Source organism: Culex pipiens, chromosome 3 (assembly GCF_016801865.2).
Source record: "Culex pipiens pallens isolate TS chromosome 3, TS_CPP_V2, whole genome shotgun sequence".
Taxonomy (NCBI): Eukaryota; Metazoa; Arthropoda; class Insecta; order Diptera; family Culicidae; genus Culex; species Culex pipiens.
Window position 1 is genome coordinate 166,119,459 of NC_068939.1, and position 23,902 is coordinate 166,143,360.

The following is a 23,902-nucleotide window of genomic DNA, read 5'->3' on the forward strand; positions in this document are numbered from 1 at the left end:
AAGGTTTAGAATAAGAACAGAGAAATGGAAAAATTGAAACATAGAATCACATATAAAAAGGGTGAATAGTATGAATTGTTGATTGAAGAATAATATTAAATCAAGTGTTAAAGAACGTACTGTATTTTAGGCAATAGATTTCAAGGTCATTTTTTAATTTGACTGTGGTCACAGTGGAAATTGCATATTTTTGCGTAAAAAATCACTAAGCCTGCGTAGAAAAAAAATGATGATTATCCGAAGTTCGATTATCCGAAAGTTTGCATGGGACTTCGGATAATCGAATCCTGACCAAAAATGTTTTTTTTATGTTCTTATTTTTAACATCAAATTTGAGTTCTGCGATACCATTTTAGTCAAAAATGAATATTAGATTGTCTTTTAAATTGAAAAATGCATTTTTCAACAAGTTATTACCGCCATTTTGGCCGCCATTCTTGGATTTTAAAACTCTAAATCATTTTAGAGTAGTTTATGGGTCATACTGAGGCTGGTCCATAAAAAATATGAAAAAACAATTTTTTTTTTCGTGATTCGATTATCCAAAGTGAAATTTTTCCGAGGCCTTCAGATAATCGAGTCTGGACTGTATTCATGAAATTGTGAAAGATTTTGTGTAGAAAAAATGTGTAATATTACATCAGGAATAGGTAAATATTCATCAGTTTCTGATGTATTCCCATGAGATTCACATTTTCACACATTTTTTAAGTAAAATTAATTATAAAAATAGATAATATTCGACCAATCAAATTTTCAACCTTTTAAAATTCAACTTTTTTTCTGTGTACAAAGCTTTAGAAAACCTGAGCTGTTTGGAATGAATGAAAATTAGAGGAAATATCAAATTTTTTCTTATTGTCAGTCGCATGACCATTTCTGGAAATATTTCTTTTTAAAAGATCATAAACTTATCTCAAAGTTCGTCTAAGAATCATAGAAGATTGATTTCTAAGATATAATATTGAAAAAAAATTCCTAATAAAATAAAGATTTCACCAAAAAATACAAAATTTTTAAATGACAATGTTCAAAAATTTTGTATGACCAATATTTAAAAAAATCGTTTGTTAATTTTTATGATCTTTTGAAAATCATATTTTGAAAATTTAAGACTCGAAAAATACATTTGGAAACGGCCTTGTTTTCAATTTTAAGTCTTCATATTTTACATTCGTCTTTTTGGTAACAATTAAGTGTTTTCGGAGTGTAACTTGTGTTTTAACGTGTATCCGTAATTAAAGGTAAATTCTAATATTTTTGTATGATGTTGAATTGAATTTGAGAAATATGTTTGAATAAAGTGCACGTTGCCTCCAACTTGAGACTTTACCTCCGATTTTAAATGACTTCAATGACTCAATAAATGCAGCCACGAACCTGAAATTTGCAATGTTTTTAAATTGCTATCAAAATCTTCCACACTATCATTTTTTTTTATCTGTGGATCGATATCGATCCAACACTACACACACTGTACACGGTAAATCGATACTCGATCAGATCGTGAACCTACCACGAAGGGCCGTTCATTCTGCAGCAGGATGTAGGGCGCAACGAAACCACAACAATTTCCGCTCGGTTTTTTTTTTGTACTGCACAAAACCGCCAGAATCTGAGGAAAATCGTAGCAATGGCAGGTATCGAATTACACAAATTTGATCAATTACCGGCAAGAGGGTGCCGGCTGTGCCGGGTTGGTTGGTCGAGTTTATAATGATGAAAGTGCATATTTTTTTTCAAAAGAATACGTTTTTTAGCCTTAGAAGCGTTCATTAGATGACATTGTTTCAAAACCCATACAAATCTAACACTAAATTATGCAAATTTCGTCCAAATTCTTGCTCTAATCACCCTCATAAAACCCAAAAATAAAGGTACAAAAACGAAACCAACAACAAGATTCATTAGCTCGTTCCGAACCGCGCCAAATCACAACTTTTTTCACCTGTTTTCGCTGAGATGGGACGTCCAGAACCATTCCGTGAAGAGTTTACGACCTTCCCGGATGGTGGGGCGACCATGTATTAAGGACCCCCATTTGGTGATGCAGAAAGAAAAAGCCAACGTCTAATGACCTCCGTTTTTGGAATCCCCAGCAGGGGGAACTTCAATTTTCACAGGTTGACTCGTTTTAGCAAAAGATTTGGTTAGGGTGGTCGGTGCTTTTATTGTTGATAAAAATCAAACTTATAATTCAAAATTTTTGCTTTGAATTTCATCAAATATTTGTGGGTAGATATTTTTTTAAAGACTGCAAAAATTTATTCCGGTACCACCCTAATGTTCCCTCCGTCGAAAAACCGGTGACGCTGATTAAATGGATTGGAATTTCAGTTTTGGGCGCACAATAAATTGCTCAAAGTGGAATTTCGAATGTGTTATTTTTCTTCTTACTTATTATGCTTTCATTTTTTTTTTGTCTGAGGGGCAAACGAGAGCACAGAAGAGGACCATTTTTCATCGCGGACTGCCGCCGTCGTCGTCGTGCAACAGGTTGATTTTTGGCCACCGATTCGGGTTGATCCTTTGCAAAGCCACGCGGAATCGCCGTTTCGAGAGGGGCGATCAATTTGCATAAATAAATATTGTAATTTAAATTTTATCATTTTGTTGGATGGGGAGGCATTTTTTTCCAGCAGGGTTTTGAGGGAATGTGTTAACCCTCGATTAGCAGTTGCTTACTTAATGAACAAATGTTAAATATTGTTAGGCATACCCTTCCCATTGACAGTCGAGGGTTTGGCATTCCACGTGAGCACCATCCGCGAAAAGAAACGATAATCTTTAGTGTTGTTTCGCGCGCGACACAATCTTCACCATGGTCCTTCGGGAGGAGGTAGGGTCGTCGTCAGCGGGTGAAACAAACTGTTCTCAAGCTCAAGAAACGGTCACCGCTACTTGGTGGTTCCGGACCAAATTTATGGGCACTCTTACCGTTTTGTTATAATTATCATTGCAAATATTTGAATTTTGAGCGAAATTTGGCTGAACTTCTGTTGAATAATTCTAGCAAAATGCAAATCCAAATATTATTTTTTTGGCGATGAAACTTTATCTATACTCACAAAAATTGTTTTAACCAAACCTGATGAATTTTACACACACACACAAAAAAAAAAACGTAGTTCATGGTACCAGGAATAAATTTCAAGTCTTCATTTTATCGCTTATTTTTCAACTGGTTTTGGAATAATTACATTTTTTTGTTTATTTACCCCTTTTGAAATGATACTTTTAATTTTGAAAAAATAAAAATTTTGTTTTCAAAAAGATCGGAAAATTTCACGGAAGTTTTATTTTTTTAAATACTAAAAATGAATCAAGAAAAACATAAAACAAGAGAAGTGAAGTTTTTTGTAGACCAAAAGTTGGTCAAAATGAACTCCTGAACATGGGAAAATGCTTTTTACACTATTCAAAAAAATCATAACTCGGCAAATAAAATAAATAAAGAATTTTTTTGACTATACTTCTTTATGGCTCGTTTTGCTCCCCTTAAACATATCAAAAAATCTCGAAAATCAAATAATATAAATTTTGGAAAAAAATAGTTTTTGTGAAAAAAAAATTAATTAAAAAATCGGCGAGATTTTTTCCGTGTACCTATTTGGTTCTGAATAGTTTTCACGAATACCTATAACTTTACCCAAGACAACAAATTGATCAGAAAATACCTTCAAAAGTTACAGATTTTCGAATATTTACGGGCCATTTATGTATGGACAGCTGCCAAAATTGTATGGAGACTTGTATGGGTGAACCCATGACACAAAATGGCTTCTTTGGTTATAGGGAAAGCCTCCATAAAGTTTGAACCAGATCGAAAATACAAAAAAAAGAATTCTGGAAATCGGCCGATTTCTAAGAAAATTGCTCAGGCAATGTATTTCAAATAGTTTACAATTATAAAAAAAAACTTTTGAGGCAAAGAGAAATACGGACACAAATATATGAAATCTTACTTCAACATTTAACTACAGTTTTTGTGATTGAATCGGAAAAGCATTTAAAAAGGTCGAAAATCCAAATTAAGGAACCATTCTAACATTTTATTTGGAAGACAGAACCACATTTTAAGAATTTTAAAACTTTGCAATTCTGCATCTCAGCAATTAATTGTCCAAATTTGAAAACCCATAAAATTTAATTTATAGGGACTTTTCTCAGCTTAACGAACAAAATCAGAGATTAACAATATTTACTCACTGAAACTTATTTTTTAACAACTTTGTCGAAGACACCAAGTCGATCAGAAAATTCCTCCAAAAAGATACAGATATTCGATATCTATATTATTGGTTGTTAACGATAAAATTATCGAGGCTCGATAACAACAATTGTATCGTTATCGTCAGGACAATACCGTAATCTCTCGTTATCGTTGTTTCGATAATTCTATCGGCGATAATCTTATAACTCATTTTTAAAATCATTCTCAAATCGACTTTATTCAACCAAATCATATTAAATTTTCAATACCAAGAATATATTTTTTAAAATGTAGTAAGTTTCAAAATTTAAAATCTCAAAATTGTTTACAAAATACCGTATGTTTCAAAAGTAATCAAATTTTCAAAATATGCAAGCGAAGCGATATTTCGTGCATTTTGAGTTTATTAAAGTTTTTTAATGAAACACTCAATTTTTAACAAAACACTTTATTTTTCAAAAATACTAACATTTTCAACTTTAATGTATGTTTGAAGTATGCAAAATTTCGCTTTGTTTGATACCCATATTGCATATTTTGAATATTTATATATGGGTAATTCTCTACCAACTCACACGAAATCGGGAAAAGTTGCCCCAACCCCTCTTCGATTTGCGTGAAACTTTATCCTAAGGGGTAACTTTTGTCCCTGATCACGAATCCGAGGTCCGTTTTTTGATATCTCGTGACGGAGGGGCGGTACGACCCCTTCCATTTTTGAACATGCGAAAAAAGAGGTGTTTTTCAATAATTTGCAGCCTGAAACGGTGATGAGATAGAAATTTGGTGTCAAAGGGACTTTTATGTAAAATTAGACGCCCGATTTGATGGCGTACTCAGAATTCCGAAAAAACGTATTTTTCATCGAAAAAAACACTAAAAAAGTTTTAAAAATTCTCCCATTTTCCGTTACTCGACTGTAAAATTTTTTGGAACATGTCATTTTATGGGAAATTTAATGTACTTTTCGAATCTACATTGACCCAGAAGGGTCATTTTTTCATTTAGAACAAAATTTTTCATTTTAAAATTTCGTGTTTTTTCTAACTTTGCAGGGTTATTTTTTAGAGTGTAACAATGTTCTACAAAGTTGTAGAGCAGACAATTACAAATATTTTGATATATAGACATAAGGGGTTTGCTTATAAACATCACGAGTTATCGCGATTTTACGAAAAAAAGTTTTGAAAAAAATACTTTTTGCGTTTCTCTTTGTTTCGTCGTCCGTGTCTGTCGCGGGTGACCATGAACGGCCATGATCGATGACGACCAACTTTTTCAAAACTTTTTTTTCGTAAAATCGCGATAACACGTGATGTTTATAAGCAAACCCCTTATGTCTATATATCAAAATATTTGTAATTGTCTGCTCTACAACTTTGTAGAACATTGTTACACTCTAAAAAATAACCCTGCAAAGTTAGAAAAAACACGAAATTTTAAAATGAAAAATTTTGTTCTAAATGAAAAAATGACCCTTCTGGGTCAATGTAGATTCGAAAAGTACATTAAATTTCCCATAAAATGACATGTTCCAAAAAAATTTACAGTCGAGTAACGGAAAATGGGAGAATTTTTAAAACTTTTTTAGTGTTTTTTTCGATGAAAAATACGTTTTTTCGGAATTCTGAGTACGCCATCAAATCGGGCGTCTAATTTTACATAAAAGTCCCTTTGACACCAAATTTCTATCTCATCACCGTTTCAGGCTGCAAATTATTGAAAAACACCTCTTTTTTCGCATGTTCAAAAATGGAAGGGGTCGTACCGCCCCTCCGTCACGAGATATCAAAAAACGGACCTCGGATTCGTGATCAGGGACAAAAGTTACCCCTTAGGATAAAGTTTCACGCAAATCGAAGAGGGGTCGGGGCAACTGCTGTGTGAGTTGGCGGAGAATTACCCATATTGCATATTTTGAAAATTTTCGAAAAAAATACGGTATTTTGTGATAATTTTAGTATTTTTAAATAAATACATTGATAAAGTGAAAAAGTATACAAAATTTCGCTTAGTTTTATACCCATATTGCAAATTTAAAAAAAAAAATGAGTGCTTTCGAAAAAATACGGTATTTTGTGAAAAAATTGTGTTTTCCAAGAAAAAAAAATAATAAGATGAAAAAGCTGGCAAAATTTGATACCCATATGGCAAATTTTGAAAATTAGAGTATTTTCGAAAAAAATATGGTACTTTGTAAAAAAATGTATTTTCAAAAATAATCTAGTGAAGTGAAAAAGCATACAAAATTTCGCTTTGTTTGATACCCATATAGCAAATTATGAAAATTTGAGTACCGTCATCAGGGGTCTGAGGGGTGAGATTGAGTCATTCAAATTTCAGCATTTTTGTATGACCCAATCTCACCCCCAGACCAAATGTCAACCCTGATGACGGTACTTTCGAAAAATACGGTTTTTTGTGAACAATTTTGGGTATTTATACTTTGAAACTCACTACATTAAAAAAAATGGTGAAAACATTGAAAACTAAACACGATTTGGTTGAATTAGGTCGATTTTAGAAAGATTAAAAAAATTAGATAAAAATTAGATTATCGTTATCGTCCCGACGATAACGATAACCATTATCGTTATCGTTAGACGATAATTTTATTGATTACCACCTTGAATATTTAAGTATAATTTTTGTATGGAAAGCTGCCAAAATTGTATGGGTTAATCAATGACATAAGATGGCTTCTTTGGTCATAGGGAAGGCCCGTCAAAGTTGGAGCCAAAAAAAAATATGTTGATCAGTTGGCATTTTTTTTAAACCATTCGTTTTTTTATAAATTAAAAATCGCACAGAACCAACCTTGGAACATAGAACCAACCTGTGGTCTCAAAATTCTTTTAGTTTTTAAAGATTAAAAGTCTTTATTTGATTTTAATTTATTTAGGCATTTTAAATGAAATGAAGACATTAAATCTTTAAACCATTTTTTTAAAATTGGGACTGCAGAACGGTACACCCAGAACTGGGCATCGGCATACGAGAGGATAAAGAGCACGGTTCGGTAATAAAATGTGCGGACGGAGAGGATAAATCCCGAAATTACCGAGAGTACTTTACTCATGGATTCATTTTCAAAAAAAGTTCATCCATCAAAAAAAAAGTACCTGTACCGAGACTCGAACCCAAGACCTTCGGCATATTAAACCGTGCCTTAACCGTATGGGCCACCATGGTTTGGAGACTAAGTGACGGTCATTTGTCCATATAAGCCACTCAATAGGATGAACTGTTCCAATGAACGAATGAACACGCGAGAGGACTATACTCTCGCAAAATAGCACTTTCCTCACGTTTCTTTTCGTGAGGACTATCCCCTCGTTCTTAAACTTTGGGTGTACAAAAACGTAAAAGTTCCGGAAAAAATAATTTCATAAATTCTTTGTATTTTATAAATTTTTTATAGTAGCCTAACTGTAATGATGATTAAAGCATTTAGTTATTATTTTTGTTAAAAAAGTTCGAAAAGAATGCGGGGAATTTTTTTTTCTTGAAGGGCCGAATATAAAAAAATAAAGGTGCACGGAAAAAAATCAATTCTAGAAATCGTGAATTAAATTCACGAATGCGAGAACCACGAAGGAATATATGCACGTTTATAGTGCAAATGCACCATACTCATGAATAAATTCTTTCGTGGTTCTCACATTCGTGAACTTAATTCACGATTACGATAATTGATTTTTTTACGTGTTAGGCAGAATTTTTAGCTCTTAGCTGCTAGGATGTATATATTTTCTTTACATAAAAGTTCAATTTTAAACAGTTGAGCATTTTGAAAACCCCTTTAACCAAACAATAAAGCTCAAGTTAAGCTGAATTAAAATAATCACCGCATGATCTCAACCCCTCGAACCTGTCAAACGAAGCCTCACCTGTCAGTTTAGCGGCCGAAGCAATGTCACAGTGCTTTTATTCCAAATTCCACCCGTTTCCAGTTTCACACGCTCCCAATTCCTTCCCAATCTGCTCTAATCTTGTTTGCGTTGACCGTAGCCAAAGTGATTGCGGTTGGCCAAATCTAACGAACTGTGTTCGATATCTCCGGCATCTTTCGGCTTTTATTGGAAACTATAGATTCGAGCGCGCGAGTCTAATCTCTTGAAGCTCCCTTTTGTTTGCTCTGCTCCGCAGAGTGCCACAGAAAGGTAAACACAAATGATATCTAATCGGATTCAATTTATCTCTCCACTTTGGGGTCCCCCCAAGTGGAATTCGAAGCAGCTCGTAAAAATAGCGCGACGGCGATCCACGCGCGCATTTTGATTGATCCCGTTTCAGCGTGTGATTTGACAGGTCGCGCAGCGACCGAGGGGTTGGACACTTGTTGAAAAGAGAAAAAGTTTAAAAAAAGCGTAATTCAATTAAGGCTACAGTTTAAGATTTGAAACATGGCTCGTAAACATCAACCAAAATCACCATCTGAATGAACCCAACAAAGCGAATAAACGCGACGCGCGTGAGAGTGAAAGAAAACAAACAAACAAACAAAAAACCGCGGATGGGGATGGGGTGAATGGGACGCAAACGGTCTCATTTCTCTCAATTGACGTGCGCCGCGGTTGAGTTATTCATTCATTCATCGCTAGAGAGCGGCTCGCGATCGCGACTCAGAACCGCGCGCACATAAATTAGCCTCCAAATTTAACGAGCGGAAAAAAGTGAAGCGCGAACGCGCTATTCTCATCTGTTCTTTTTTGTTTGTTTTTTTTTTTCTACTTCACTTTGGGTTGCTTGTCACTCATCACACGCGCGTCAAGTTTTACGACTTTGGACTATCAAAAGTGTTGCGCGCGCGATTGCGATTTTCAGATCTCGGAACGACCGAAACTGTCAGATTAATGGACCTTTCACTGGCCGCGACGTGGTTTGTCTAGCAGATTTCGACAATCTTTAGATCGTTTTGAGCTTTGCGCCATACCTTTAGCGTTACTTGCCTTGGCGCACCAAGGGGAATCACCATAGAGGTGAGCAACTGTCAAAAAATATCAATTTCACCCAATTTGGCATTTATTTGCAAATCATTGTTATCATAAACAACAACCGCACCCAACTTGTGTTAACAAATTTGCACGAACAAAACGGCAGCGGTAAATATCGTTAAAATTAATTGTAATCTTGCCGGCCTCGCTTAACTGCGAGTAAACACCAAGAAATAAAGATACTCCAGCGCCGCCACCGTACTGTCAGAGCAACAACAACAACAACGGTTTGTTTACATTTTCTCATTAACTCTGGGAAATGGGATTAACTAAATCATTAATTTTTAAAATAGAATCTGAAAAATTAAAATATTATGAATCAAAACTTTCCTCAAACAGTATCCTCACCAACGAAAGGACGAACATTTATCAGATTATTGCCAGGCATAAATTCAACCAAAGTAGTAGAATTGAGAAGCTTTTAGATGGGTGTAATGAAATTGTCGGCACAGAGAATATTAAAAAGTTTTTATTCAACCATTTTTCTGAAAATTTCAAAAAGCACGACTTTTTAGAACCCAGTTGCAGATCAATGAATTATATTAAAAAAAGACTAAATCAGGACGACTCGAACTCGATAATTGAACCTATTACCGAAGAAGAATTAAAGAAGGTAGTATGGAGTTGTACAAAGAAGAAAACCCCGGGCCCTGACGGTATTTGCTATGAATTTTACGTCAAGCATTTTGATTTAATAAAAAATGATATGATTAAGTTATTTAACGACTTGCTGCGTGGTAATGTTGTAATTCCTTCTTCTTTTTGCGAAGGAGTAATAACATTGATACCAAAATCTGGATGTGCGGAAAACATTTCTGGTTTTCGTCCCATAAGCCTGTTGAATTGTGATTACAAGATTTTTACAAAAATACTTGCAAATCGTATTCAGAATGTTTTGGGAAATATCCTTGAGGAAGGGCAAACTGCATGCGTTAATAGCAAATCATGCGTGGACAGTCTTGACATGCTGAGAAAAATTATTGTCAAAGCTTCTGGTTCAAAAAGATTTAAAACTGCAATCGTTAGTTTCGATATGGAACGCGCATTCGACAATGTTAGTCATGATTTATTGTGGAGCATATTAGAAAAATTTAACTTTCCGGACCAGTTTATCGCATGTCTAAGAAATTTATACCGAAATGCTACCGCCAGTGTTCTATTTAACGGGCATTTGACAAATTGTTTTAAAATTGGCAGATCCATTCGACAAGGCTGCCCACTCTCGATGCTACTTTTCGTAATTTACCTGGAACCATTGATAAGAGAGCTCTATTCTTCTGTTACAGGCATATTACTAGATCATAGTTTTATTAAAGTGGTAGCGTATGCGGACGACGTAACAATGGTTGTTAAAACAGATTATGAGTTTGATAACGTGCTGAAAATTATTGAAGAGTTTGGGAAATGTTCTGGAATTCGATTGAATAGTAAAAAATCTTCTTACGTACGGATTAACAACTGTAAATTAGGACCACAGATTCTTAGAGAGGAAACACAAATAAAGGTACTTGGGATGTTAATTGTAAATAATTGGAAAGATATGATTGATAAAAATTACAGCAAAATTATATCAGCATGCAGAGGGAAATTGAATTCAATCTGCATTAGAAATTTAAATTTTGTTCAAAAATCTTGGATTCTAAATACGTTTATTCTTTCGAAGTGCTGGTATCTTGGTCAAATTTTACCGCCAGACAAACGCCATATTGATGAATTGAAGAAAATGGTGTTAAGATATTTCTGGGGTTCTCAAATTTTTAAAGTTGAAGCAGGACAATTATATTTACCCTTCGAGAGAGGTGGATTAGCGTTAGTTGAGGCAGAGGTAAAATTCAAAGCATTATTCATTAGAAATATCTTATACAAAAATAACGTTGTTAATAGAAAACACTATCTTATAGACAATATTTCTACAAAGAATTTAACTCGGAATACATATGATTGGGTGAACATTGCTATTGAATACGAAGCCTACGATTTTTTGAACACATCGGCACTAATTTATAGCTCGTTGTTGTCTAAACAAAGCTGTGAACCGAAAATCCAGAGCAAGGCGCCAAGTCCTGACTGGTTGAGCACGTGGGAGAATTTTAGTGAAAATTATATGGACTCTGATGCGAAATCTATAATCTATGAAATTTTAAACGATATATATCCAAACAAAGAAAAATTATGCAGCTATAATGTGAGGGGATTAAATAACGCCGAATGCGAGATTTGCCATGAACTTGATACAAACTTACATAGAATAACAAATTGTACAAATTCAAAGGAAATTTGGGAATGGGTAGTTGAAAAAGTGAATGTCAATATGAAGGCAAATCTTCCGGATCCAATGGAAATCCTTTCTGCATACATAGGAACAAAAAATAGAATTTTTCAGGCCGTTTATTGGATTGTGTCAGAAGCTATAGTTTATAATATGAGGCATTACAAGAATCCATCGTTATTTGTATTTAAAAGCATTCTCAGGAATAAACGGTGGGATCAGCGACAGTTTTTTGTTAGGAGGTTTGGAAAATATGCATTTGTTTTCTAACAGCGTTGTGTATTTAAAGATTTAGATGTACCTACATATGTAACATAAAACAAAAGTGAAATAAAATTGTATTCAAAAAAAAAAAAAAAAAAAACTCCCACGGGTCATTGCGCGCACTGCGCGGCTGCTGCTGAGCACCCCGCCCCAGCGGGAGTGCTTTGTTTACGTTTTAAATCAGCGTGCACTATCTGTGCGGCCCCGGTCGGCGGTTTTGTGGTTTCGGGATTTTTGTAAACAAATTGACGCGATTGTGACGAATTGATTAATCGATCAAGAGGGATGGTGATCTACACACTTTGATTTGAAACAACTCGAAATTGAGTAAAATAGGAGCTGCACAGTTTGAGCTCAATTTTGAATGTCTAAGTTTCACCCAAAAAAGTTGAATTTAACCCACGTTTGAGTAAGTTTTTTATACAGGTTTTGTTAATTTTACTCAACATTCTATACAAACTAAGTCTGATTTAAATAAATTTGGTCCAACATTAAGTTAACTGTCAAAACCGAACCGACACACAAATTTTGAGTTTTTAGAACTCAACAAACTAATTTCAATATTTTTTGAGAAATGGTTATTACTCAGAGTTTTAAATAAGTGTGCATTGAAACTCCGATGGTTTGACACATTCTTCATTTAAATTTCCTCAGTTTTCGTCAAAACTTAACATGCTTAAAAATAAGTAAGCGAAAAAAAAATCACATTACTCAGAGTTCAAAGAAAACGCAATGGAAATCATTCAGATTAGAGTGAAATTCAATCAACTTTGACACTATGCTAGATTTACTAATTTCTTAGTTTGTTCAATTTTGACGAAAACTGAGTGATTTCAAAGGAGTCAGTAGAAAAAGTCAAACTCTTGGAGTTTCAATTTACGTTCCTCACGTATCTCACGCATAATTCGTCAAAACTCTCAAAAACGATACTGACAGAAATTAGGAATTTTCAAGTACCGTAAAATGGGGTGACTTTGATAACCAGGGTGACTTTGATAGGTTTGCGATTTTTCCGCAAAATTAAGAGTACAATCAAAATACGTAAGGAATGGTTTAGAAACATACTGACCGTGGTAGAGAAGTGTTCAAAGTACCTCAAGAAGAACTTTTCATAAAATTTTGAAAAGTTTAAAAAGTTGGTTAACTATAGTTAGGAAAATGTTGATGAAAGTCATTATTTTAAACTTAAGAGTCATGATTTTCTCAATGAACATGATTTTGAATCGGAAAACGGAATGCATTTTCGGATTCTTTGGACAATTTTCCACTAGGAGTAAGTTAAATAAGTTTGTAAATAATAAATAATATGTGTTTTTGAAACACAATTTAAAAAAATCTTCAAATTTATAGGCAATTTCAGTGCGACAAATTTCATGTAAAATGTGAAAACTTGTGATTCGTGCTTCGAATTCAGTATAAAATGCAATATAAATTGATTATTTTATAAACAAAACTAGTTTTAACAAATTTCAGGCAAAATTCCTGCTTTTGAACAATTTTACCTAAAATTTATATGTATTTTGTTAAAAGCTTATAAACTTATTTAACTAAATATAAACATTGATTTTTTTTCTTAAAAACTATATCAGCTAATTTAGCGATGGCACATTTAACGTACAAATAAAGTTTGAACATCTTAAATATGATTTTAACAAGAAAAACTATGACTATCAAAGTCACCCCGGAATTTAAACTAAGAATTTTTAACGTAACTTTTTTTCTAAACACTATTGAAAAAACTTTTTTTTTCAAAATAGTGCATGGACTTTGTGTGGCCTACCCCAGTACATGTTTTAAAAATAATAATCTTGAGAAAAACCTTACCTGTTGGAAAATATTCTAAAACTAAATTGAAATCCTATCAAAGTCACCCCGATTTACGGTATGTTAAACCTTCTATAGCTCAAAATTTCTGCATAGGTTCGGTTGAGGATTTTAATCTATTTTGAATAAAGCAGATTTTTCAACATTAGTTCGTGCATACAAAAGTGTTTTTAGTTTTTAGTTTTTAGTTTTTAGTTTTTAGTTTTTAGTTTTTAGTTTTTAGTTTTTAGTTTTTAGTTTTTAGTTTTTAGTTTTTAGTTTTTAGTTTTTAGTTTTTAGTTTTTAGTTTTTAGTTTTTAGTTTTTAGTTTTTAGTTTTTAGTTTTTAGTTTTTAGTTTTTAGTTTTTAGTTTTTAGTTTTTAGTTTTTAGTTTTTAGTTTTTAGTTTTTTGTTTTTAGTTTTTAGTTTTTAGTTTTTAGTTTTTAGTTTTTAGTTTTTAGTTTTTAGTTTTTAGTTTTTAGTTTTTAGTTTTTAGTTTTTAGTTTTTAGTTTTTAGTTTTTAGTTTTTAGTTTTTAGTTTTTAGTTTTTAGTTTTTAGTTTTTAGTTTTTAGTTTTTAGTTTTTAGTTTTTAGTTTTTAGTTTTTAGTTTTTAGTTTTTAGTTTTTAGTTTTTAGTTTTTAGTTTTTAGTTTTTAGTTTTTAGTTTTTAGTTTTTAGTTTTTAGTTTTTAGTTTTTTAGTTTTTAGTTTTTAGTTTTTAGTTTTTAGTTTTTAGTTTTTAGTTTTTAGTTTTTAGTTTTTAGTTTTTAGTTTTTAGTTTTTAGTTTTTAGTTTTTAGTTTTTAGGTTTTTGTTTTTAGTTTTTAGTTTTTAGTTTGTAGTTTGTAGTTTTTAGTTTTTAGTTTGTCGGTTTTAGTTTTTAGTTTTTAGTTTTTAGTTTTTAGTTTTTAGTTTTTAGTTTTTAGTTTTTAGTTTTTAGTTTTTAGTTTTTAGTTTTTAGTTTTTAGTTTTTAGTTTTTAGTTTTTAGTTTTTAGTTTTTAGTTTTTAGTTTTTAGTTTTTAGTTTTAGTTTTTAGTTTTTAGTTTTTAGTTTTTAGTTTTTAGTTTTTAGTTTTTAGTTTTTAGTTTTTAGTTTTTAGTTTTTAGTTTTTAGTTTTTAGTTTTTAGTTTTTAGTTTTTAGTTTTTAGTTTTTAGTTTTTAGTTTTTAGTTTTTAGTTTTTAGTTTTTAGTTTTTAGTTTTTAGTTTTTAGTTTTGTTTAAAAATAACTTTATTGTTAATTAAATAAAAATCTTTAAATCTTTTAAACAACATTCTCCAGAATAATTTCCACACCTGAAACAAATCGAAATCGCAGCGATACAAAAAGGAATGTGGTGCCTCCCATTTGCTGTTCCACCCAAGTCATGATAAATGGGCGATGCAGGAGTAGAGAAAAAACCAAACCAGCTGATGGTCGAGGCTGCAACAATGTTGCGTCGATATCAACGGGAGGGAGGGGACCCTGTGTGAATGGGTAATAATGTCTTCAATAACTTCTTCTGGACCCCAGTCTCCAAGGACCACGTGAAGGTTGCTCTTAAGTGGTCAAGAATTTCGATTTTGTTTGAAATCGGCTTACAATTTTGATTTTTTTATTTGCAAATTTTAGGTAATTTGAACAGTCAGAATTACTCTTTTTTGGAAAATCGGTCAAATCAACTGAATTTTTTGTTTGAATTTGCATCTTTAACATACTTTCAAGTTCCACTCCCATTTAAGAGCTCAATCCCAGGTGACCAATCTCCGGTCACGATTTCAAGCGGTTTGTAACTTTATTCTCCCATTTGCTGCTAAAATGCTCATGCGAATGTGACTCTTGTGTTTTTTTTCTGCCCTCACACTCGAATGGGTTCATTACATCTGTGGCAAAATGATCCATCCAGCAGAAGCAGAAGTTGCATGGCACTCGCACACAAGAAACCATAAAATTTCAAATTACGAAAATTATTAGCCCTTATATCATCCTCGGGAAGCCCTCTTTTTTTTGTTCGCCTCAAGAGTGGGGAGTTCAGATATCAAAAGCTGGCGAACCTGCGGTGCAAAATAAAAACAACCAACTTGTACTGTTATTGGTAACGTAACGAGCAGATGCAAACTTCTTTGGACTCTGTAATTAATATGGTTTTTGCGTGAGTTTGTTTCAACAGAGGGGAAATGCTGGATAATTATAAATTCTAAAGATTTTCGCGATTGTTCAGCAATATTAAATTAAGTTTTTTTTTCATTTTGAAAAGCTTTGTTCAACATTCCTCATATACAAACAAACCATAATAGTTTTTTCACAAAAGTATTCACAAATTCTGTTGGTTTTGGAATAGACGACACAGAAAACGAATAGTTGCATTTCTGGAAAATTACTTTATTCCAGAATAATATCACAGTAAAAAAAATCATGGTAAAATTTCATCTGAAAAGGAGTACATCTTTTATGTCAGAAAAAAGCTTTAATTTTACCTCTAATGTTGTGTAAATTTACATCTGGCAGACGCTAGGAAAAAATATCTGTAAGCCCAAAAAAATATCAAACCGGCGATAGTTATATCTAGCTTACTAAGTCCGCGCCCCAACCCGCACGGCCATCTCGCCGCTGTGAAAACTGGACGATCAAAGCCAATGTAGCTCTATGTGTTCCGTACATTGTATACTGTATTTACTGCATATGGGGTACATATACAATTTACTGTGTATTTTCTAAAAAAACAAGATTTTACGAAGTGTTAATTTTGCTTTGCCTTCGTTTTTGAGTATCAAAAAAGACACAAAAAAAAGATTAAGACATTTTAAAAGATAATGCTAATTAGTTTTTCTGCACAAGTCTGATTTGTTTTGACATAGGCATTGCGAGGAACAAAATATATATATTTGAAAAAAAAAACCTAAAATAAATGATTTGTGAAATTGCATAGAAATGATTCCGCATGATACTGCATGATTGATGGATGAAAGCAAAAGAGCTTGGCGAATTTCTGGAACAGGTTTATTATATTGTTTACATAATTGTGGTAAGGAGTTTCAACTAATGTTTAAATTGTTCTAAAGAGGCTCTTAAACATAACTCATTGTCACAAGAATTAATGTTTAACAGCAAACCAAAAAAAAGTCTTGGTAGGTGTTGGTTGAATTTTTTGTCTTGTTCGATGTAATTTTATCACAATTTGTGTGGAATAATTAAAATTACTCATTTTTTGAAACAAGATATTCCCAAATTGATGAATATTAGCATGAATATTTTCTGTTTAGCTGAAAATTGTGATCATTTGGATCAAATCTCAGCGCAGATTCGGAATCGGCGAAGAAAAAAATCTGTTTTATTTGTTATTCACTCATGAAAAATCAACTTAAATGTTGGTTAGAGTGGATAATTGTTAAAAAAAATGTCAGATTGTACTTAATTTATTAAAAGTTTATGTGCATTTTGCTGAAAAGTTACACGCGGCGAATCAAATCCCGAACTGTTCGCCGCACTTTTGAGCAAATACGAGCTGTCATTTTTTATTGCAATGAAACTCATCTGTAAATCGCTGGTAACAATGTCTACGGTATTTCATGAAAAGAAATAAACAATATCTAAATTAGAGAACCTGGAGTATAATCTTAATGTGTAACGTTGAATGTTTTGTTTCTTTGCTAAATTTGCTTTAAAATTTTTGTTTGCCAAATCGATTCAACTCGAATAAATATTTCAAATTTATTACACCTGTAAATATGCCGCCGGCGGCGTCCGGATTATCACAAAAACATCTCAAGTTTGACACGTTGACAAAGGCGTCGAAAGAGGGGGAGGAAACCATAATCTAATCGCTTTCCGATGTAAATATTCCCCAGCAGCGCACCTTCGGAATCAATTAACTGCCGCGTCCCGCCAGAGTAGGCTTTGGAGTAGAAGTATGAGCCTGCTTCGATCGCCTTTTCCCACAGTCCCGACGGTGGACCCCCTGTCGCGAATCGGCGGCGGCGGCGACTGATTTACGAAAATGAACGAACCCATTTTGGAAATTAACTTTTTTTTTTCGTTTAGCCAACCAATCGAAACTTCAAAAGCCACTTTGTCACTTGATACCCCCGCTTCGGAAGCCTCGCCCTGGCAAGTCGAAACGTCGACGAGGGTGACTTATCATCATAAATATCGTGACAGCGGGAAACGAACAGAAATTATTCGCATTTCAAAAAACCTAAAGAGAACACGTGGCGAGCGCAAACGTCAACCGTTTGACAGGTGACCTCGTCGGCGGCCATGTTGGTATCGATTGCAAAACGCGCACCAATTTTACAAAACCCATTACGGGGGCATTGACCAGCCCCTCGGGATCTTCAAGCCAGCCGCGCGGGGTCCGGCCGGTGATTGCGCCACGAAATGTGAAATCCCATCACACGACATCAATAAATCAAAATAAATTGACAGGCCACTTGTTTCGCTGGCGCAGCATACTCCCTGAGAGGAAGCCGGGGAGGTCCCGCGGTCCCGGAATTTATGGGCCGAATTAAAGACCTTCACCGCGGCGATGCAGCAAATATTCGCGCAAAATTCTTCGAACCGGTTCTGGGCCGAATTCAGAGACGGAACACGACACACGAAGAGAGCCGAAAACCGAGGGGTCCACCGAAGTCGTCGTTGCATTGCGCACATTGCAAATCGATGGCCGCGGCAGTGAGATTGGGTATCAAATTTCCATAAATTATTATTTTAGGATGCCAATTTCGGAGGATTTGAGCGGCAACCGGGTTTGGTTTTTTTCGTTTCGTGGAACTCCTCAACTGGTTACATGCGTTTTGTGGCGAAATTTATTGGGAACCTGCCTTGAATGAGCGCCAAACGAACAGGTTTCAGGCGATTAGTCAGGAGTACGAAAATAGTTCCTTGGACAACCTTGGAGCGCGTCTTATCCGATAGAATTACTTTGATATAAATCATTGATGGCAAGTGGCCTGCATTAACGTTTGATAAGTAACTGGGAGTTGACAGATTTTCTATTTTAACGCCCATAGGTCTTGTTATATCGAGTTTTGACTTGAATTGAGTGGAGATGTCCCTGATTTGGACCTACTAGGTCAAATTCCAAACAAATTGGAGTTTTAACCCTAACATAACCGGTTATTTATGCAGTTCTAGCTTTTGGTTCTAATGCAAAATTTGTTAACTTATTGTTGACCTAATCAACGCAATTCTGCTGTATGGATCGCCAACAGATATTAGGCCCAAAATAGATACATTTGCTCAATTTGACCGCTATCGTACAAAACTAAAATTGATTTTCATTGTTAACTTTTCATCCGACGATTTTGGTCCTAACGGTGAAGGCAAGTGACGTAGGTTTGAATCTCACTTTTGTCGTTTTATTATTTTTTTCTCTTCCTTTCACATACAAATTTTGACGATAAATTCCCATCCCTTGAAATCGCCGACATTTCAAATTCGCTCCGCGATGACACCGCTCATTCCGCACAAATTTCTCACTAATTTCGCATTTGTTTCAGTTACAAAGGTCAGCGTCGCCGCAGCTATAAAAAAATTTAACAACTGTAAACTGTCAGCACCATCTTCCATGAAATATTTCTGCCTTCTTCAGGAGGAGTACAGCTGGTGTTGCCCGCAAAGACCACACCGTATCCAAACGCTAATGGCTTCACATTTTAACCTTTTCACATGTATATCATTGTCGTCATATTAATGGCATTTTGCCTTGCTGGCTGGCCCATCTATCCACGTTCACGGTTTCCCCTCCCCGGAATACACATGGCCAACGCGCTCGACTTGGCGCTCTCTGCCTGTCTTACGTTGGGAATGGCTCCCGGTTCAAATTAATTTAACCCTGCCGGATCCGTGGAATTCGCAGCACAGATTAATGACGTTTGCAACGAAATTTGAAGCAGCTTTATTCGTTTTTTTAATATCTTGAAACGTTAAAAGAAAACCAAACATTCACACTAAAAAGTCATACCTAAAATACTTGAAACTTTTGTAAAAATCGGATTTACTGACCCTGAAGATGACTCGCCTAAACGAGTCGAAACGTTGGAACGCAAAATTCCTTAGAAATCGCAGAAATCCCAAAAAAGTGACAAGTGCTTTGAAGAATCGTTACACAATGGACCCAGCAGGGTTCGGCGGCAGAGGCGTCCCCCCCCTCCTTCGGGGGAGGGAGGGAATGAAATACGATCAAATTAGATACGCGTCATTAGCGGTAAATGAGTAACGAAAACCGCGCGCTCTGTGGGCCTCCCCATTATCGCTACTTGGCCCCGCGATTTTCATCAAAGATCGCAAATACAGAGCGCGAAACAAACAAAAAAAAATGGTCAGAAAGGAGGTAACTACATTTTTTTCTGTAGTTAGCTTGGAGCCACTGTGGACATCAAAGTTGGCCTCGCGCAAAATTAGCGGGAATTTGATGGATCGACTGGGGAAGGTCATCCACGGTGTGATACAGCATAAAATCCGATGGTAAAATCGCATGCAAAAGAATGCACATCACCTTTGTGAAAACACAAGAATGCACATCACCTTTGTGAAAACACAAAAAAAGTTGCAACCGACGGGATTCAAACCCAGCATCAACAGTAAGGACTGGCGCCTTAGCCCGCTCGGCCATCAGACTGGTGAATAATATAAAAGATTAAAGCATATATGAACGTGACATTTCGGTCAAGTAGGTTTCCCATAGTGATGGGACACATAATTCCAGGTGTAATATTACATAAAATTTCGTTAAACAATGCAAAATTTAATTTACACCTTGGCATTTTACACGCAGCTGAATTACTACTCTTTTTGCTGTGTAGGTTTGCCGTTTTGGATTATTTAAATAAGAAATTGCTGTTTGTCAAACCTGCGAAAACTATTTGTCAAATCCCAATCCATTTCTTGTCATTAGTTATGATTACAGTTCATCAAATCACCCGAAAATGTGTAGCAAAAAATTAAAGCGGTCAGGCCTACTGCGTTGCATTTACTGTAAAGAAAACTTATATGAACGGATTGCATTTCACAGAAACATCAGGGAAGGAAGGATGCGTGGACATACCGTTCCAAACGCTTCGAATCATTTGTAGTGTGTTTTGTAATTATAAATTGATCATATAATTATTTTTCAAAGGGGGAAAGTAATATTGGGAAATTAGGAAAGGGAAATAGAAGGTATAGGTTAGAACGGAAATATTTCAAAAAGGTGTAAATTATAATTATTTTTCCGAAGAAAAATAAAATATGGTCAAAACGTACAAAATCTGATCTTTAAAAATTGGACCTTGTCCATATTTTGTTATGTTACGGCGGTGGACAGGGGGGGGGGGGGTGGGGTTTAGTTTTCAAAAATAGTGTCCACGTGGTTTATGGATGGTCCCTTGTGCTATTGAGACTAGAATTGAGTAAAGTTTAAGAGCTTTCGAAAAACTTGCATGATTCTACGAAGATCTGTAAAAATCAGTTATTTTGCGTTTTTTTAAATAATTAAGCTCGTAAATAAAGACAACTAACTAACTACAAATAATTTCGAATGCTGAGATGCTTAGAATCAGAGGCGACTCGTCCACCTGTTCAACCTGTTCATTGAACAGGTAGCCGATTTCAAGCGGATATTTTTTTTATTTAAGTACCGCGGTGCTTTTTCAACCAGCAACATACAATTACAATTTTTGTTTGAATATACGTTGACAAAATCGACGCCCTATGTTCAGCAGCGCTGCATGCACCAAAAAAGCATTGGCCCGCCACCCTTTACTCTTTACCTCTCTTTACAACCCACCAATACTAAAGCGAGCCAGCCTAGCGGGCCACGCGCAAATGCTCGTCGCGTTCAACACCGACCCCCTGAACGTCGGGGGAAAAATCTCCATACAGAAAAAAATCAACACATGTAAAGAGCTTCCTATTCATACGCAGCGGCAGTATCGAGGTGTTGGTAAATCAGGTTCAATCTGAGAGCGTGAACTGACAGCATTTTTTGGGAGAGAGCGAAATGCCACCCCCAGGCCCCAGCTGACTTAGCTCGCTCAGCTCTGCAGGGAGCTGCTTCTGTCATACGACTGCTGAGACCAGGGAGCTGCTTGCAAAAGGTAAACAAGCCAGCGCGTTGACAGCACGTTGAGAGCATGAATAAATGAGAGAGCGCGAGAGCACCACAGATATTGCTCTATATTTGGCGCACTTTTAGGCATCAGGCTGTTTTGCGCAGACTGGTGATGGCTTGTTTTAAAACTGGAATGTTCAACTGCGCGCGTTGAACCTCTTCGATCTTCTTGGTTACTAGTGGATTCGTGCTCTACTGGAAAGTAATGTAATGTTATGTTTAGATAGTGTGATTGATAGATTGAATTGAAACAATTGAAACAAAGAAGTACTGTGTTTTTTTTCCAGACTCGGGACACATGAGAAGAATTATGACAGCAGATTCAACCATGATCGTTAAATTATTTTCAGAATGGTTGTATTTAAAGCGGATGCAGTCCTAAAAAGTTTAAGATTTGATGCCTTTAAATGCTCCAAAAACGACTGTGTTTATTCAGACTGTTGGTCCGGTTCACTCTAGTTGAATATATTATTATCATATATTGTAGCATGAATTTGTTCTGAAAACTTTTTTTTTACTGATGCTAAAAACAAATATTTTCATTATCTCGGATTCATGTCAATATAGTTTTGTTTTAACATCAGAAGCCCTTCTTTTTATTCAGAAATTGAATTCCAAAACCATGAGGACATAACAGTGAGTAAATTCAATTCTCTAAAAATTTTACAAAGGATCAAAAGCGATACGACCTGGTTTTAAAAAGTATAAAGTAAAATGTCAATTTAATTTTTAAGTAGTAACCAAGTTAGCTCAATATTAGTTAGGCCTAAAAAAGCCCAACAAACAGTTTTCCTTTGTGAAGGATGTGGTATTTTTTCTGAACATCCTGATGAATAGTTTTGAAATTTAGTACAATATTCAATTACAAGGGAAGTTATTGAATATTGTACTAAATTTCAAAACTATTTTCAATAAGGATGGCAGAGCGATTGCTCTATTTTTCCACATTCGCCACGCTAATGATTAAGTCTTAAAAATACATTTTAACGAGATAAAAAAGTCTTAATCATACGTGTAATTAATTATTTGCATAAACAGAAAACTATAATAGTATAAAAATAATAAAACGTAAAAATAAAAGCCATTGGAAAAAAAAGCTTCAAAAACATTTTTTAACATTAAGATTCAAAAATTTACTACGATCTATAATCAATATTTATTAAAACAACATTGCAACCGGGTCGACTTCAAGCACGAAGCCAAATCATCCAAAAGAGTTGAACCAGCATCCGGCTGAAGAACTCTATTATAAAGAATAAAAAAATAACATTGAACAGGTACTACATTCAGGCACGAGTCGCCTCTGCTTAGAATATAAAAAAAATGAAGAAAAGTTTTACCAAATGTTCGATAAAATTTGTAAAAATATAAAACAATCACAAAGCGGCTTATCAAGTGTCAGCTGTCACCGCCCAAGCCAGATTATTATGGCGGCGCAGATCAAAACAAAGAGCGGGTCGAATGACAAATGATTCCACGCGGGCAGAGATTTGCAAAGAGCCACGACGATCCAATCAATCAAAGCAGAGGCGATTTACCTTATTTTCTATGTCTACGTTGGCGAACGTTGACTTTTCAGCGTTCAGTCGGCGGTGACTACCGGTAGATCATCTGTAAAAGAGAGAGGGAAAAAGTAGAAAAATGAGATTACTAAAAGAGATTTCCCAAGAAAAGTCATCCCGTAAGATGCACCATATTTTCACGAGCGTCTTTTTCCATCAATCATCACCGTCGCCGCATGCGGCGCGGCGTGGGTGTTAAGGGAAATTTCGATGTTGTGTAACCTGACAGCACACGTGACTCACGAGCGATCTTCTTCTCGCTGGCCTACTAAGCCGCAAAAGTAGGCCGTTTCTCATCGCGGCGGCGCGAAGAGGGGCGAAAATTATCGCGGCGCAAATTTATGGCAACAATTATGGTTTGTCACAGATGGCTCGTTTTTGTTGGCGTGGGTGGTCTATTTATTGCATTTTTAAAGTTACTGGTTTAAAATTGACCAGACGACCTGCGGTCGTCCCCGGCCGCCATTATGGCAATTGTTATGTCACAATTTATGGCGGCGCTGCGCAAACAAGTTTCAACGACCTCTTATCAAGTGTGTCAACAAAAAATCAATCACAAACTGTCACACCTGTAATGCGTGCTTTCCCACCTGCTGTAAAAAATCCACATTCTTCACGCAACACTAATTGGTCGCGCGCTGTAAAACGCGACTCTATTACAACATTATCGCGGTGCGTTATCAGTCAAATTAAATAAGCGTGTTAGTGTGTTTTTGTTTACACACACG

General features: G+C 35.0%; 1 protein-coding gene across 9 annotated transcripts in view; it reads right to left on the reverse strand.

Moving 5' to 3' along the window:
- LOC120418708 (interference hedgehog-like) overlaps positions 1-23,902 on the reverse strand; it is a 127,961-nt gene that overhangs the window by 17,598 nt on the left and 86,461 nt on the right. For 8 of the 9 annotated variants that reach the window (XM_039581196.2, XM_039581204.2, XM_039581189.2 and 5 more), the window contains exon 3: positions 23,151-23,223. The gene's annotated coding sequence lies outside the window, so the exon portion shown is untranslated. Of the gene's footprint in view, positions 1-23,150; positions 23,224-23,304; positions 23,445-23,902 lie in introns of those variants that run through there. The other variant, XM_039581181.2, reaches the window with a different exon arrangement.